The sequence below is a fragment of the Aethalodelphis obliquidens genome, unplaced genomic scaffold, assembly GCF_003676395.1.
Source record: "Aethalodelphis obliquidens isolate GAN/ISIS:26980383/991018 unplaced genomic scaffold, ASM367639v1 scaffold3, whole genome shotgun sequence".
NCBI lineage: Eukaryota > Metazoa > Chordata > Mammalia > Artiodactyla > Delphinidae > Aethalodelphis > Aethalodelphis obliquidens.
Genome location: NW_020837947.1, coordinates 37,929,170 through 37,948,412, shown reverse-complemented (window position 1 = coordinate 37,948,412; position 19,243 = coordinate 37,929,170). Strand labels below are relative to the sequence as shown.

At 33.6% G+C, this 19,243-nt stretch overlaps 1 long non-coding RNA gene across 1 annotated transcript; it reads right to left on the bottom strand.

The window, feature by feature from the left end:
• Positions 1–1,421: 1,421 nt before the first annotated feature.
• On the bottom strand, positions 1,422–5,059 carry LOC113605900 (uncharacterized). The gene is made up of 4 exons (XR_003427386.1): positions 5,027–5,059; positions 3,613–3,639; positions 3,196–3,228; positions 1,422–1,469 (listed from the first exon to the last, which is right to left on the bottom strand). It is a non-coding gene; the product is annotated as an uncharacterized LOC113605900 (long non-coding RNA).
• Positions 5,060–19,243: the final 14,184 nt, after the last annotated feature.

Here is a 19,243-nt window from a genome sequence, read left to right as displayed (position 1 = left end):
ATCAAAGCTGCAGCAATAACGTTAATTTATCACCTATAGAGGTACTTTAGCCTTGGGCAATGCTAAAAATAACAATTGGGGAAAAAAACCGAGCAAATTGTTAAAGTTAAAATGGCCAAGCGATACTTTCCAGATTTTATTTTCGTCTCTTACTTGTTGGTTTGGGTTTGACTGTGGAGAATGAAAGAAAGCAAATGGCATATGATGAATACAAACCATGGGAAAAAATAACTCTTTAGCATTTGTATTTATTGCTTCTTCATTTTAAGTTCTCATCTTATCTTAAGCTTAATCCATTCTCTCTGAACACTATTATTTCACTGTCAGCAAATACATTAAACATACTGCTTATTGAAAAACTAAGATGCACAAAATTTTATGTAAAATTTGAAACAATCTATATATTTGGGACACAAATACATTGGGCTAGTTTTCATAATCTCCAAATACCCATATAACTAAGTGAGATGCTTAACACTTTAGGGTGAAAATTAGAGGAATGTTAACTAAAATTATGAGCTAAGGCAATGACTGGAATAGAGTACAATGGTTGTATGGGGTAATGTGAAAATAGGGTTTCTTTCTTATGAAATACAGTCTATAATTTCTGTAAATAATTAGTCATCTCCTGAAATCTATTATATTTTCCTCTGAGAACTGTATTCAAATCCCAATTATCATGATTATCTCAGTTAAAAGAAAGAAATTATTTCACAGGCCTTTTCCTTTGGAATTATTTTTAGTAAGAAATGGGACTCCATTCATGGCGGAGGTAGGTAGGATTTCCATCTTGGGATCGAAGGGAGGAGATACAGTGTTTCAAGATGTCAGTTGAGATGGAGACTTAATTTTGTTCATCGTTTTAGGAAAGAACTTCAGAATTTCAAGAGTGTGTACACTCCTTTTTTTTTTCTCACATGAAATGATGGTTTGATATTTTTGCTTTGATATTATATGTTCTATTGATCATTCTTCAAGGCAGATTTTTAAAAGTTACACAATCATATAAGTCTCTGCGGAGTTCTCGTGAATGGAAATTATTCCATCTATACATGAACAGCAGACGGTTTCAAATTTCTGTGATTTTAAAATTTGAGGAAATGTGTTTTGAAAATGAGATTAAACACCTAAAAATAGTACATGATAATCAATGCATGACATATATTTCCTTGTGAATTATCTGTAAGCTTAGGTCAATCACACTTAAAAAACTAAAGTATGTCACTCTAGTTTTCCACTGTTAATTTTGATTGAGGATAACTTTTAGTTATTTACAAGAATCAAGAATCTTAGAATTTATGGCACTAAGAGTGCACATACTTCAGTAAAGATGTGTGTGTCTGTGTTTGTGCACGTGTGGGTGTGTGCCAACATAACATAAAACTGATACATAGAAGAAAAATCTAAAATAGCTCATTTACCTGTTTTTTCTATTGTGATAACTTTTGCCTGCTTGATAACTTTTTCATCTGTGATAAGAAAAAATATTAACACAAGTGGAAATTTTAAATGTATCAGTACAAAACAGTGACACATTTCAATCTTGATATTTTATATTTTCTTTGAAATAACACCAATACTGAGACAAACTTAGCTGTTTTCCCAATAAAACAGCAAGTGATATCTTTTATTCAAATTGGATGGAAGCAAAAAAAAAATTTGTCCAGCTGCATATGTCCTTTGCAGCTTTCTTGCCATAAAGGTTTTCCTAATTCAAATGGTCCCCTAACCCCTAACCAAAGTATACTCTATCCTTTGCCTTCACTGTATTTCAGTGTATTTATCTACACTGAAGTACACATAAAACATGTATTCCCTTTTCATTATTGAATAAGAATAGGAAGAAACAATTTTTTATCTTTCTTGAGCAAGATACCTCCCTGAGAACCCAGGATTAGCCTGGGAACCCAAGTTTTTATGTTGCAAAGCTGGGGAAGGGCAAAGGTGGTGCATTTATGGGATGTCTTCTGTGCTGTATGTTTTTGTAGACATAGTCAAATAGATTTGGGTCAAAGCAGAGGGATTAGTAAAATGATTCTATATAAAATTAAACTTTTCAAGTATTCAGCAGTGAGAATGAATCAGTTAGTCAAATATCCTGATTAGAAAGTTTCACTGGGAAACAGAATTTAGAGTATGAATGTGATCACTGAAATAAAAGAAAGATGTGGCTACAGGGCAATGCCTTTGTTATACACTCAGAGACTAAACTCTCTCCTTCTCTCAGTATTTCACCTCAAAAATGGTTGATATTTAGCACAGAAAAGAAAGTAACAGGGTTTACTATTCATTATATCAGGAGGTTCTAAAAGTTGTTTCTAAAGTTTTGCTTATGTCTATACAGACTGCTTTTCTCACCTCCCCATAGTCTGCTTCCGCTTTATTTATTTCTATGGTTTCTGTTGTTGGTGTCTCATATTCTTTAAAGCGTAAACAAGTAAAATCAAACTGACTCAAATCCATTGAAAACAGATTGTATAAAGTAAAATTTAAAAAATATAAGCAAAAAGTTTCCTAAGATACGTTTAAAGAAAGTATGCTTTTACCTTTGTAAAGATTCTGGCCTAACTATATTCACAACATCAGGTAAACAATGAAGGACAATATTCTACAGAATAACTGAGGCTTGACACAACTTCAAATTTAAATTCATATTTAATTGGTTTAAATTAAAATTTAAATAAAGTTTCTATTCTTAAATAAAAACTAATTATTAAGCTAGTCTTGGTAATTTCTCTATTTCTCCTTATGGGCAAAGCCCATTGGCTTACCTCTACTTTCTACAAAATGTAGTACCAAGAATAAGAAGATGAAGGAAAGAAGGAAGGATGAAGGGAAGCAGGAGGAAATATTGATTTCCTTTTCTTGGGATTTTTGGAATTCAAGATGATCATGTTTGAATGAGCCATTCTGAACTACAAGTTTTCTAGTGATGTCTTGCCCCAAACAGAACAAAACAAAACGAAATATAGAGACCATTCATCTGAATGCTGGCAAAGATGGTCTTTGTGCTAAGCTAAGTCTGATGGGAAGGGATCACGAGCTATGTAGTTATATCTGGCAGGTCAAGTTCTCAGCATGAACTATTAACCATCCCTAATAACTTTAGATTTGACTCTAAGCTCATCATCCTGTTAAAACTAGAACATTGAGAGACAATTTGATACTACTGTACAAATAACACCTGCAAAATACCTGGTTTACCATGAGAAACAGTCTTTTCTTGTTCTGAAAATAATAAAAAGAAAATCTTTTCAGATATTTAGAAGCTTTATAAATTAACATATGGCGAATTTTCTCTGTGACGTGGTCCAGTGATTTGTTTAGTAGAAAAAAACTGACAGATTTTAACAAATGTGTCCATGGAGAAAAACTGTTCCTTAATTTTCATGTCATTTCATGTAGTTTAAATAAAAAACTTAAAGGTTTTGGTTGCATGAAAACAATATACAAAGAATTCTTATTTATATTTAAGCACCTATAATTTCCAAAGCATAGGCTGTAATAAAGTATAAATACTGAGGTATAGATTGCAAATATGTATTATTAAAGATATTTAAGTTTTTTGTAAAAATTCTGTATCAACTTTATAGATAAAATTAAGATACATACTGTGTATTTGAGCTTTTTCGGATGAAGCTAGAAAATAAACATTCATAATTATAAAAATTTCAATTAAATCACCTGCAAAATTGTAGTATTTAATAATAATAAATGAAAGTTTTAAATATTACTAGGCCTAAATAGAAGTTTTAAATGGTATTGGGTTTCTGATTTAAAAAAAAAAAAGAGGTAAAATGCAAAGTGTTCATATCTGGTAACACATACGCATCTGCAGCAAATAAATGTACTCGGGAAAATAAATAATAAGATAGTAGTTAGGCATTTTTAAGCCTTGATACATTAAAAAGACACATTATTTACAAGAAAAACCAGACTCAAGCTTATGATCAGTTGTCAGGTAAGCTCTGGTAAGAATTAAAGGAATAAGATAGTATTGTATATACATCTAGACTTGGATTCTTTTTTTAATTTTTTTTTGCGGTACGTGGGCCTCTCACTGCTGTGGCCCCTCCCGTTGCGGAGCACAGGCTCCGGACGCGCAGGCTCAGCGGCCATGGCTCATGGGCCCAGCCGTTCCGCGGCATGTGGGATCTTCCCGGACCGGGGCACGAACCCGCGTCCCCCGCATCGGCAGGCGGACTCTCAACCACTGCGCCACCAGGGAAGCTCTACATAAATTTTTATAATGAAGAAATAGCATCCATAGAGCCTGAGGGTTTTGTTGACTTGCCTCAGGTGAGTAATTAGATGGTACCAGAACTAGGACTTACACATTAAATAGCAGTGTAAACTTGGAAAGATTGCCCTTATTTTAGATCAATGTTGCCTCTTAATAAAATGATTGTTAGTCTGGGACAATCTCTTAGTGATATCACCCAGGGTTTTGAGTAAACCAGCCCTGGGCACAATTCTAGTTCCAATATTTATTAACGTGAAAATCTTGGAAAAATAACTTTCTAAACTTTGTCTATTGAACTGTTTCCACAGATATGAAACATGGGTAATAACTGTCATGTTGCATATCTCTCCTAGTGATGGGATGAAAATGGAATCTTATGCTATTACTCAGCTCTAGCAGATGCTTGGTAAGTTCTTGTCCTCTTTCCCTTCAAATCTCAGTAGCCTATGATTTCATGATTTCATAACTCTGGTGTGTTATCAGAAATAAACTCACAGATTAAACATGATTATACTAGGCTTTGAAGAACTCCAAGAAATGTCTCCTGAAACCTGGAATCTCTGCTGAGGTTCCCTTAAAGCCATATTCCAGATGTTTTTGCCTATGGTATATCCCCATTCTCACCTAATCCAGTAGTGTGAAACCATATTGAGCAATGGAGTAGGGAAAATAATGAGGATCTGGGAGACTCTGTGTAACTCCCCATTGGTGGGTAGTAAGCCTTTTTTAGTACTAAACTAACAGCAACATTAGCTCTGTAACTAAGAATAAAAATATTGTTACCTGGTTTTGCTTCCTTTTTAACTTGTGACTCTGAAGGGGAAAACAAAAGATAGAAATTTTTAAATCTGAAAAAATAAACTACAGCACAAATTCATTTTTGGACACTATTTTATTTCATTTACCATAATTTGAAAAAGCAGAATTTTAGTAAAAAGTATTTTAGTTTCCTACTGGCTTGTCAGTACTGGACTATTGAACACACAGTAGTTAAAATCATGATATGTACTTGTCTGTCACTAAGTTATTGCTACTGCTAATGGATTTCAACCTGAATTTTCTGTTTTCTCAAGATTATTGTTGTGGAGAATAGTCCTAATGTCCACATAAGATAAATGACTTGATGATAGGAGTTGGAAGAGTTTTTCTTAAATATATGTAATTGTGATTCAGAAATTTAGACCGTGTTATGGCTTGAATTGTGTGCCACAAAAAAATATTTGAAGCCCTAATAGAAAATAACTCAGAATGTGACCTTATTTGGAAATAGGATTATTTGCAGATGTGATTAGTTAAGGTAAAATGAGGCCACACTGGAGTAGGGTGGGCCCTTAATCCAATCTGACTGGTGTCCTTATAAGAAGAAGAAAAAAGACACAGATAGAGACACACCAGAGCAGATGGCTGTGTAATGATGGAGGCAGAGATTGGAGTGAGCCAACTACAGGCCAAGGAACACCAAGGACTGCTGACAAACACCAGAAGCTAGAAGAGATAAGGAAACATTGTCCTCTACAGGTTTCAAAGGGAGTGTGGCTCTGCTTCTATCTTGACTTTGGACTTCCATCCTCTAGAACTGTGAAAAAATCAATTTTTGTTGTTTTAAGCTATAATAATTAGTTAAGGTGTGGTTATATGGGGGTAGAGAGGATCCTTAATTCAGTAGGACTGGTATCCTTGAAGAAGAAGAGAAAAGATACAGAGATAAAGACAATGGGAGAAGAGGTTCATGTGATGACAGAGGCTGAGATTAGAGAGATGCCTCTTCAAGCCTAGGAATACCAAGGATTGCTCACAAAAACCAGAAGCCAAAAGAGGCAAGGAAGGATTCTTCTCTACACCTTACAAGGGAAACATGCCCTGCTGACACTTTGATTTCGAATGTCTAGTTTCCAGGACTGTGAGAGAATAAATTTCTGTTGTTTTTAGCCACCTAGTTTCTGGTATTTTATTACAGCAGCCCCATAACACCAATACAGTTGGGAGACATGAATCAAAATTTTAACTGTTTTGAAAATCATTGCTGTGTTTTCTTTTAAAAAACTGTTTGCTGCCTGCTATAGCCCTCAGAAATGTTCATCTGACTCAGGAGCCCCCACAAAATAGAAGAGTGTGGGCAGCTTTTTTTCTGACAGGATGTCTGTGTTCTATAGTAATCAGCGAAAAATAGTCATTTGTTTCTTCTGAACTATATAAATTTCTCAGCGGTTTCACTTTGTAAATAGGGTTTTTTCCTAGGAACAGGTAGTATAGCTAAACATATGTTACGTTTTATTTTAAAAAGTTGTTCAAGAATAAAATTTTAGTATAATATTTGCACTAGAACACATTTGCAAAAAACTATGCTATTCATTATAAATATGGAATGAAATGTACATACCTGGCTTATCTTCTTTTTTTACTTGTGGCTCTAAAAATGAGTAAACATTAGTAATAACGATTATATAAAAATATTTATTTCCTGTACTCATGCATATTTCTTTTACATATTATTGTTCTTTAATCTTCCATATTAATTTTCTTCTTATGATTGCAGCAGATTAATACACACACAAGTAAAGGTTCCTCATTATCAATCACAATAAGAATTTTTGAGAAAAATTGGAAACATGAACTAAGATTTTTAATGAAAAGTTAATGAAATCATACCCAGTGAATGAAGTATAAAGGAAAGTATCAGCATAGCAAATTCTCAGAAACACAAGTAAGACAACCAGCACATTATCTGCACAAAATAGTTAAGCCTTTGACTTTATGCAAAACACACTCAACAATAGAATCAGAGGATGAGTAAAGCAGGCATTTAAGATTTGTTTTTTGTTTTTGGCATGTATAACATACGTGGAGACTTGGGCTTGACTTCTTTGCCTAGAAAAAGTTTAAAAATTATTAAAAACTGAGTCATTCCATTGTTATTGGATCACATTGTATATGGTAGAATATTATATATTTGAAAATCAAACACTATAGACCCCAACTATCTTTCTTTATTGAAATTTTTACAGGATATGTAATTTAATGTCCAAGCCAAGTTACTAATTGAAAAATCATTTAAAACAATAACAGTTTAATTTCATTGCACCATTAAAATTTTGCTCACAAACTCGTGTGCAATGTTAACTGTTTAATCTAATGTTAAGATGGAAGATACAATTTTATTTTGAGAATTACTTTTAGCCTTTCATTATCCAAGATGAAAAATTCAAGACTACTGCTTTCATTTCCATTAACATTATCAATATGTTATCTGTTCCAGTATAATATATTAAATAGCGACTGCTGCTGAATCTGGAATTCTTGATGACCCAAAATATACCATATGCTTCTATTGCATATTGGATTCCTAGTTCAGGGGTTGGCAAATTTTCTGTGAAAGTTCAGATATATATATATATATATATATAAAATATAAATAATATATATAAAATATATATATTTTTTGACTTTGGAGCCATATGATCTCTGTCGCTCTGTTGTTGTAGCACAGAGCAGCCATAAGCATTATGTGAATGAATAGAAATGGCTGTGTTCTAATAAAGCTTTACTTACAGAAGCTGGTGGCCAGTCTGCAGGCCATGGTTTGCCAACATCTGCCCTATCCACAGTAAATTTTAACTTTCTTTCTTTTTTATCTCAACAAAGATTTTAACAGTAAACAAAGCACCTTTCTTTGATTCTGAATTCCTAGATTAATAACATCCAATACCTTTCCATAACTGCTCTACTAAACTTCTTAAGAATGTTACCTTTACTTGTTTTTTCCATTTATTGACTCCCATTTAATCATTAATTCACTACCATCTAGCTTCTATTCCCAACATTATATTTATCAGGCATCTCTGGTCATTAACTAATTCCCCCTTACTTTCCAGTATCAACGAACATATGTAACTATGTTGATCACTTTCTTCTTTTTAAATTCCTATTCATTTGGCTTCTGGGAAGGATGTACATAACATACTCTACTGTAATAAGATAAACATTTATACCATCCTCTTCATTGTCAAAAGTGTCCTAGTGACTTCCACTTTTAGCTAAATAAAATAGCAAGCACCTGATTAGTTTTCACACTTGAAACTATAGGAAATAGAAAAAACTATATAAAACATAGTTTTAAAGATATTGGACATCAGACAATAAAGGACAGTGATTTTTAAGTAATGAAAAACAAATGAGGTGTGCTCTATGATTATCCCAGCTTAATGCCTTGAGAAAACTGCAGGCTGTTAGTGCAGGAATAGAGCTGATTTGATGAGATCGAACTGGGTGTCTTGAGAGACCAAGACAGCGAGAGATCAGTGGTCAGAGTAATATAAAGTAGGAAGCTAAAGAGATTAGAAAGAGGTAGAAAAAAAGATTTTAAAAAGTTTGGAGAATTTGTGGAAGGCTCCCTCAAGTCTTCAGATGAGCACTGCCAGCCTATGCGCACAACGAAACTACTTAAGGTAGAGAAAGAAATAGTAATAATACTGTAGCAGTTTATAGTAAGTGTTGAAGCAGGGTAGTGTCAGTCCTTCAGCTTTGTTCTTTTTTTTTTTTTCAGTTTTGTGTTGGCTATTCTGGGTGTTTTCCCAATCCATGTAAACTTTAGAACCACTTAGTCAACATGCACAAAATAACTTGCTGAGATTTTGATGGAAATTACATTGTATCTATAGATCAAGTTGGGAAGAACTGACATCTTAATGTTGAATCTTCTACTTCACAAACATAGAATATCTCACCATTTATGTAGAGATTTTTATTCCTTGATTCTTTTTTTTAATCAGAGTTTTCTTCCCTTCACTTTTTATTTGGCTAATTTCTATTTAGGGCTCAGCTATCTCTTCCTCAGAAAGCATTTTCTGATATGGTTGGACAACTTTTCCCCTTTATGTGCCAACATTATTTTTTTGATATCTTGCTCATTGTTTTTTGATATCTTATTCACAATATACTATAAATATTAACTTAAGTGAATACCTTCCCTTCTAGACTGTGAGATATTTGAGAACAGAGATCATGTTTATCCATCATTGAATCCAGAGAGCTGGTGCAATACATGGTTATGTGATAGGCACTCAATTATTGTTTGTTCATTAGATAAATAAATGAAATAATTAATGAAAACAAGAGAAGGTAAATAAATGGAGAAGTTGAGTCAATGAATGTAGGAGAATATGTGAATTCAGAAATTACATTAGAACACCAAAAAATGTTAAAATTACTACAGGCTTTCTTTGACTTGACATGACTATTCACCTCTCAGCTTTCTGGTACCCAGACAAAGATAAAATGTGCAATCAGTTATACAATTCACACTGTTTTAAGTTGTAAGCAAATAAGTTGTTTAAGAGAAGCACAACAATTCTTGGTAATATTACCTGAGATAAATTTGTTTTATGGGTTCTCAGAAAAAAAAAAACTATAATGCAGTATAATGTAGCAGATAACATCTTCGACAATATCCCTACCCTAATTATGTAACAGTTTTCATAGGACTCTACCTACTGCTCTCAACATGGACCAAGCACAGTTCAATAAGAGAACATACACACACACATACACACACAAATTGTGTACAAATATAAGGATGTTCAATTATGCTCTTCAAACCCAACCAGGTTAAGAAAATCTTGACTTAAAAGTTCTGCTAATTCGTACAATCAGGTTGTGATAGATACTGGATAACTATCTATTCCCACAAAGCTGTTCAATAATGAAATCTGGGTCTCAGAGCTGGTTCTTCATGTGCCCTCCCATATATACTTATTTCCAAGTTTAATTTCAATTGCAGTCCTCTAACAACTAAGTATTCTGCTGTTCTCCTGTATTCTGTGCTATGGTTTTAATGTGTCCCCCTATAAGAAATGTTGCAGGGCTTCCCTGGTGGCGCAGTGGTTGAGAGTCTGCCTGCAGATGCAGGAGACACGGGTTGGTGCCCCGGTCTGGGAAGATCCCACATGCCGCGGAGCAGCTGGGCCCGTGAGCCATGGCCACTGAGCCTGCGCGTCCGGAACCTGTGCTCTGCAATGGGAGAGGCCACAACAGTAAGAGGCCCACGTACCGCAAAAAAAAAAAAAGAAATGTTGCAGTCTTAATACTCAGTACCGCATAAATGTAACCTTATTTGGAAATAAGGTCTTTGCAGATACAATTAGATTACATGAAGTCATTAGGCTGGGCCCTAACCCACTATGACTGCTGTCCCTATAAAAGGAGGAGAAGAGACACAGAAATGGACATGCATAGAGGGAAGATGATATGAAGATACAGGGAGAATACCATGTGATGACAAAGAGATTGGAATGATTCACCTAGAAGCCAAGGAGCACCAAGAATTTCCAGCAAGACCAGAAGCTGAGAGAAAGGCATGGAACAGATTCTCTTCCAGAACCCTCAAAGAGAACACAGTCCTGCCTAAACCTTGATTTTGGACTTCTGGTGTAAGGAACTGTGAGAGAATAATTTTCTGTTTTAAGCCACTCATTTTCTGGCATAGTTACCACAGCCCTAGGAAACAATACAATTCTTTAATCCAATCCACCACTGTTTCTCTTTGTAATTACCAAGAACATCTAAACTGGTCATGCAAACACAGGCTTTTTTCCATTGTTCTTTCAATTTTGAAGCCAGAGAGATTTTCTAGGATGCCTGTCTGGTTATGTCAGATATCACATCTCAGTGTAAATCACGTACTGCCTTTATTAACTCCAGCTGCCTCTGCCTGCTCTATAAGGCTACTGATGAATCTAATTGTTGCGTATCTCATCACCCTCTTCTGTACTATTTTGTACTCTATGTTCAAGTTATACTGAAGTATTGTATTTCTAAAAACCATCTTAAGGTCTCTTTTTCTTCTGGGATGTCTTAAATGTTTATCTCTCTGTCTAGAACATTCTTCCTCCTTCTTCATCTGGCTAAATCCCATTTAGTATTCAGACTAGCTCTGGGGTCTGTGGTGAAGTTGGGTGCTCACTTCACTCTCCTTCTCCCATGAGGATGGTGTCTTTTTCTAAGCTGGGCTGCCTGGGCTTGGGGAAGGGGAATGGCGGGAATGCGGATCTATTTTTCCTACTCTCCTCAGTGTGTCTTTACTTATTTCTTTTCTTCACCCAGGTGTTTTAAGACCTCACCTGGAATCCCTGACTCTTGTGAAGGTATTTTCATGCACAAAGAGTTGTTCAAATTGATGTGTCTTGGGAGGAAATGAACATTGGAAATTCCTATATCACCATCTTGCTAACATCAGTCCTAAATATTCTTTAGCTCTTTTATATTCCTAGTTTCATGATCTCATACATTCAGTTATAAGAGTATATAATATCAGTTTAAAATCTGATGAAACTTCACAGGCAAACATATCTGCAGATACATTAATGAATAAAGTGCATGTAAATGTCTGTTTATACATGGTCTAAGACTATATATTTCCTAAGGTCCATATTTAAGCTGCAATAAGCATAAGGACAAGTGTAAAATGTTTGTTGGAGGAGAATTCTGTAAAGGCAGTAGTTCTCAAACAGCAGCATCACCTGGGAACTTAAAAATGTAAATTCTTAGCCCCATCCCTGACCTTCAGAATCATAAACTCTAGGCATGGGCCAGCCCACCAGGTATATCTGACACATGTTGAAATTTGAGAACCACTGTTTGATAACCATGACATTTGTTAACAGCATTCATTTAACAAAAAACTATGGTTATTTTTTACAATTCTGAGTTCCATCTAATCGTGTATGTCATATTTCAGCAAATATGGCTTAATTAAAATCAGAGAAAGCCTTCAATCTACTGAGACATAAATGGATAAAGCTAAAAACAGAACATGCTCATGTTGATTATAGGGTGTCAACTTTTCAATATAGATGACAGTAATAGTATATTCAGATGTTTGTGATTGAGATCTGTAAAGTATGTGATGTGAAATCTACTTTATATAACACAAGAATATTTTATTTTTACAAAGGAAACCAAATCATTGTAACATTGATGTTCTCATGGAAGTGATAATTGGCTCCACATTCAAAGAATACAGTTCAATAGTAAGTAGCAATATAATAAATATATATATACATAAATATATTTGTTAATTTTAGTTATGGAGATTTTAGTTTTTTCTGTTTCTATTATAGCTTTTGTATTTTCTGTATTTTCTAAATATTTTGAATTGTATTAAAACAAAATGTCAATGCAGTATTTCCCATTTCTACCCTTACACTGCATAGACTTAAAAGAATAAATGGTCATAGTCAACAAATAAAAAAAGAAAGTAAAAGGAAAACAATTAAGAGCCAAAATATTCTAAAATATTAGACACATGAATGATAAAAATCATAGCAGTTTAAAATTACATACATAAAAGAATAAATAGCCTATCTACATATATTAAGGAATTTTGAAAGTAATGTCAGACAAAATTAATAAAATTTTGACCTATACAATCAGAAACTACTTATTTTGTAGTACACTGCAACAAGCAGTAGATAAAGATATCTTAAGTGTTGGGTCAAATTCTCATTCAGACACTCATTTACTGTGGAACCTTGACATGGCCATTTAACTTGTTTGGTTCTCATCTTCCAAAATGAAAATAAATGTAAGAAGTTAGATTAGGTGATTTTTAAGATCTCATCCAGGTCTAAAATAATATATTTACACTAAATATTAATTTAAATCTAAATAGTAAATCATTTAAAAGGGAGATTTACTTCATATTATAATAGAGAGAAATGCAGTCTGAAAGATAAGAAGTAAAAAATATTGTTCATGGCATCCTTTAAATTTAAAAGCAGCAATACTTTGGCAGTATATTGAGATAGTGTTTGGAAAGTTCTTCAGGGTCTATGGTGGTTATGCAGCTTCCTGGTTACATGAACCCAGTGAAATTTATACACAGAAATGATTTTTTTCAGCCTCATTGGCTTTGCATTGTGCTAAGTTTTCTAGGCACCAATTATTTTGTTAACTTTCTTGAGGCTGTACTAACAATAAATTTCTATGGAATCTTTTTAGTTATTCAAGCATACTAGCTTTGACAATTCTGTTCTCACAATGCCTCCCAAACAGCTATCATACTTTGCCTCAACTGTGTGGTGAGGGACCCTTTGGGTCCTACTTCTTGATGCTCAAAAAGGATTAAAGTGATGCTGATGAAACTGTTTAGCAGCAAGTGCTTTGTTTGCACCATGACCAGGTATAAGAGATTAAAGTAAGTTAAGAGAGAAGCAGTAGAAAGAGGAGGTTAATCAGAAACATTACTTTGAAGTCTTTTTTTTAATATAGAATTTAATATAGTGCTGATATCACACCATAATTATTCAACTATTCAATCATTCATTCAGCAAGTGTTGACTCAGCATTTAGTACATGCTAAGCACTTCACTCTCCCAAGAATATTTAGTCTATAAGGCTTACCTATTAATTGAGACTGAATTATTATGGACGAGTTTAATTCTGGTGACAGTCATAGAAATTAGATTTGGTTGAAATGCCATGCTACGTTCATCTCTTTCAAAGGGCATAGAAAATTATATCAATTCCAGATATGACATATATCCTTTGAAAAGTTGGAGAAGACTATAAAGAGATAAATGGACTCATTCCACTCTTGACCCAACTATCTAAGTTTCTAAGAAAAATGTATATACCACAGTAAATTCAAACTTAATAAATTCAAAATTGAATCATGATCTATTATTCTCTCCTGTAACCAAGTACTCTATCTTGGTAAATGGTACTACCTTCCACCTACATTTCCAACCAGGAGGCTAGAAGCCATCCAACATTCTTCTCCATGCTTTGCCACCCCTATTCAGAGTCCTGTTCATTCCATTTCCTAAGTATACCTTGAGTGTACTTCCATTCGTTCATTTCCTTCTCAGTTTCTGCCTCCATTATAGCCTCAAATATATCATTTTCACCCTCCAGTTTCCTTTCTCACCTGATGTCCTTTCCCTTCTTATCACCTTTCACTGTACCACACTCATTTATTAAGACAGCTCAGCTGTTGTCTCTCTTATGAAGACTTTCTTGACCTCTTTCCATCACGGGTTAAATGCCCCTAATCTGTACTCTCCCTATCCAATGTGAATTATTATCCCTGTATATCGTAATTATTTGCAATACTCTTTAATTATTTACTCATTTGCCTTCCCCAAATAAATTGGTAAGTTCACTAGTCAGGGACTGCAACTATTACCTTAGTATCCTTTGCACTTGTTCACTGTCCACACATAGTCAATAATAATGAACAAGTGATAACTCTGTATCAATGGAGGGTTGCTCTCTTGAGTAATGCATACACTAAATACATTCTCACTGATGACCCATCGAAGATGCTGCTAAAATATTTGGGAAGGGGTTGCAAAAAAGAGAGAGCTCTTTTAACTCTGTGACCCTTCAATAAAACATATTATCAACAGAAATCTTCCATTTTTTCTCTACAGAGGATATTTTTCACAATTGTATTGTGATCACCTTGCTTTGGGATACATGAAAATAAAACACGGGAAAGTCTGTGCATGGGATTTATTATTAATGTTGTGATCATTTCATCTAAGAAAAGGAGGAAATTATACTATGTTTAGCTGTGACTATTGTGTAGTTTTGGCCTGGAATATAAAATGCATTGGAGAGCATTTTAAATTGATTAGCACCACCAGGCACAAGCATGTTTTAATTATTAAGATTTACTATATTACCCTAAACACCTCCCCATCACATCCTGATCCTTTAAGTGGGTCTTAGGAAAAAATGAGACAATAAGAAATGAGCCCCCACTATGATGTAGGCTCAGTGAGATTCAATCCTTAGTTTAAAGGTCAGGGCTTTGATTAGGGCATGATTTAGTGGTGGAGGGTTTGTGAGGAGGAGAGCACAGTAAAATGTCTGAGTTTGGATTGGCCTCTTTAAAGTAGGGAGGCATGACCCCAAAGGAACCATTATTTTTGCCGTGTTAGGTATTGGTCACATTAATCTCAGTTCCAGAGCTCTAGGATATTCTGTTCTGAAATCAGGGATGTGAGAATAGAAGAGATAGTAGTTAATATTATTTCTTTTCATTTCTACTACACCCACATAAACAGTCTCATTTTCCTTTCTTAAGATGTTTTGTGTCATTGGGAGCTAAATTTGAACAGCATATGAAAGAAAAGAGAAGATTCCTTATGTTTGTCCACAAGAGAGATCTGAAATATTTTCCTCTGGAATATGATTCAGTTATTAAATATACACCCTCTTTTAAGCATTCCACAAGTGTGGAACATTTCATCACTGGCTTGAGAAATATTTCTATATATAAATATCACTGTGTTAATCTACTAAATCAAAAAACAAAACAAAAATTAGCTAAAAGCATTGTTTTTTAAAACTGTACGATATATTGTGTTACAAATAGTATAAGAGCATGTTTATTTATAGAAGAAAAAAGGAGACAGAATAGGTTCAAGTAATTAATAAAGCTATAATTAATTAATTATAATTAATATAGCTAATATAAAGCTATAGTTTAGAATAGCAAGAAAGATATAAAAACTAAGCAATACATTAACATGGGGAAAAACTGAATTTTTGTAAATTTTGTAATATCAGAGTAACTCACAAATTAGCCTGGAGACAGAAACCATTCTAATTGAGCTGTCTTCTTAAAGGCAAGTGTCTAAAAAGCTCTGGAGCTGTGTTTTTTGTTTTTTTGTTTTTTTATTTTAGAATAATCAGATCATCAGCTTCCTCTATGGCAAGTAATAAAGTCTTGGTTAGTGAGCTGCTTTTGCCACACTGAAAGCTCTTCCTCAATTAGTTTTTAGAGTGGGTTGAAATTGGGAAGGAGAATTTTCAATGACAATTTTATATAAAGGGCAAAAAGAAAACATTTTTTATTCCCATAAATTACAGAGAGAAGCAAATCTTTCTGAAAAAAACCTAAAAACTAAAAATTATGTCTTTTGAAGGAGTCTAAAATGCATACCATTGAAGAAATATCTAAAGGAGATGAACTATCTAATTATTGGCTCTTTGTTTACACTCATGCATAAGTAGTGTTTAGTAATTTTAAATGAAGCTATCGTTATTCCTCCTTTTTCTCTGGATAGAGAGGACTTTCCTAGGATTCACAGACCATGCATCTCTCCTTTAAGCCAGCTGAGAAAAATTGTACCTATCACAGGTTGATTCAGAAGCTACTAATGGGACTGTGCTTGACTGATTGAATTGGCTAAGAAATATTTCATCTCTAGAAGATACATTTGACCAGAAAAACTTAAGGCTACAGTACTCAAGGCATTATTATAAATAAAAAGAGATTTTAGTACGGAAGTGGTCTACATTCAAAGGTCAAGCAGGAAAAGGGTTATACCGTTTTTCCACAAAATAAAATTTTTTCCACAAAATAAAAATTGCTTAAATGAAAGCCAATGATTTCATCTCTTTCAGATTTTGAAAAACTGTACCAAATTTTAATTCTGAAAAATTGTCTCATGAACCTATTAGCATAATTTATAGCTAACACACTAAAAGTTTATTTTGTGCCCAGAACCAGACTAAGCATTTTAAATAGAATACTTTAATATTTATAGTAACCCTCATGAGCTCAATTTCTCATTTTAACAAATTATTAGACAGGCTTCCAGGTCCATTTGACTGAATAACTAAGCTCTTACTACATTTGTTTGTTCAAAAACATTTACTGAGCTCTTACTATGTGCTAGAAACTATTTTAGGCACAAGTAAGAATGAAATAAACCAACAAAAATCCTGCCCTAAGGAACATATGGTCTACTGCTCTGATTTGTTATAGTATCATCCAGATTTATCTAAGGATTACTTAGATAATCAGTTCAGTTCAAAATAGATGTATCACCACTCCAACATTTTTTTCCCACCACTGCCCCCATCATCTCTATTTATATTTTTCTGAGAATAGAATGATAATATTATATTTGAGGTTCTAAATTTGGCAGTAAATTATATCCATGATACATTGGCAAAAGGAAGGTACACTACATTTTATGTTACCTTGAAGTCAAAGAGGAGAACTTGTGACATTGTAAGTCATTTGCTCACTGCCTTAGAAATCAAGTTGAGTATACGAGTGTGGTCATTGATATGTTGAAAGAAGCTAGGTCATCCCACCTATGAATTCTGTAACCTGGGAATTCATTTCATCTTTATTTCAGCTTCCTTGCCTGTAACTTGGGCAAAATAATGAAACCTAAATCACAAGATTTTATGAGATCCAATTATGTATGTATGTGAATAAATCCTCTTGATTAATTGATTAATAGCTCTACCAATATTAGTTATTTTTTTCATTTTCCAGGATTTGGATTAGGTGGCATTCAATAAATGCCCTTGAACTTACATAGTAAAAATTATTTCAATTTTCTTGATTTATTGTAAGTTTCTTTGTGGTAATAATCCTTCTCAGCATATTATAATGACACATACCTAGTGACTAATCAGCAAACACTAGTTTATAATAGAAACAATGGTTGACCTACTGCATTTACATGGCTATCTGTAGGGATACTTATGAAGTATTTAACACCAATGCCACTTGCCAGCAATTACTCAATTTTCCATGTCAACATAATTTTAATAAATTTTTTATCCCAAAAGAGAATGATTGCTTCCTCCCCCAAGAATTTACAGTACAATTTTTTGTCTTCTTGTTTACGGGGAAAAAAATAAAAGGAAATTTTGAGATAGCAATGCCTGGGCATAAATTTATTATTCATGTTAGCATATCTTCATCGTTCTAATTGCAACACAATCAAACATTGCTTCCAGTCTTCCTTATTTAGTTTTTCTTCTTTTTTAAAATATATGTTGTTATTAATTTAAAAAATTCTATCATCTTTGCTCTATTGCTTCCCCAATCTTTTAAGTAAGTAAATGTGTAAGACATCATTTTTCAAAGTGTGTTCAGCTGAACACCACTATTATATCACAGAAAAGATAACATGGTTGAATAAATATGAGAAACATTGGCTGGAAAAATGTTCAGCAGGTTTTTTACTATCAGATTTTCATAATGTGTTCATATCTATGATGAACTCCAAGAGGTTTTCCCAGACTTATTTAATCTCAAAACTCTTTCATGTATCAATAATTATGGCTAGTCTTCTATGCAAAACACTTTTCAAAATACAAGTGTAAGAAATAACTTATACTGCAGTAACACTTCTCCCTTTACAGTTAGAAAGAAAAACTCTATAACAATAATGTTATTGATTTTTACTCTTAGCTGAACTGTATAAAATTATATGGTCTTTGAAGGCAGAAGGATTTAGTTCAAGGTTTTAAAATTATAAGTGGTATTATTACACAAGTAGGGAAATAGTACACAAGTAAACTTAAGTAACAAATGAGAGATCTATATTGAAAAGGAAATTGTTTGATTTCCATGGTAATTAAACAAAATGAAATGCTTTAGCTGTTATGAACATAAATTCCCTTATCTCTCAGGTGTTTAACACTGGAATTAGTGTATGCCTTAGTTTTTAGCATTTTTCCATGTATTATTGCCTTTATAGATACTGTAACCCTGTAAAGTTGTAAAGACAGTAGCTGTGAAATCTCTGTTTGATAGATTAGGAACCAAACTACAGTTTCCCTGATGTCACAGCTCCCATTCTTTTTACTCTGCCCAGTTGTTTTCCTAACTAAATGCACTCTCTTTTCCCTTTTTCAGACAAGATTTTAAACTAATAGTCTACAATGTATACAAAATATACAATGTATATTTTCTAGCCCCAATTTCTGACTTCCAACCAAAGGCCTCAAAATATAGTAATTTGGTTTTCCACCCATTGAGCTCCACCAAAATTGCTCATAAGATCATCAGTGACTCCATATTATATATTCCAAAGAATACTTTTCAGTCTTTATCTTACTGCAAATTTCTGCTATGTTTGACATTTTGACAGTTTCCTCCTCCTTGAAATTCTTTCCTCCATGGTTTCTGAGACAATGTCTCGAGCTTCTAAGAGAATTCTCCTCTTTCTCTTTTTTTAACTCCTT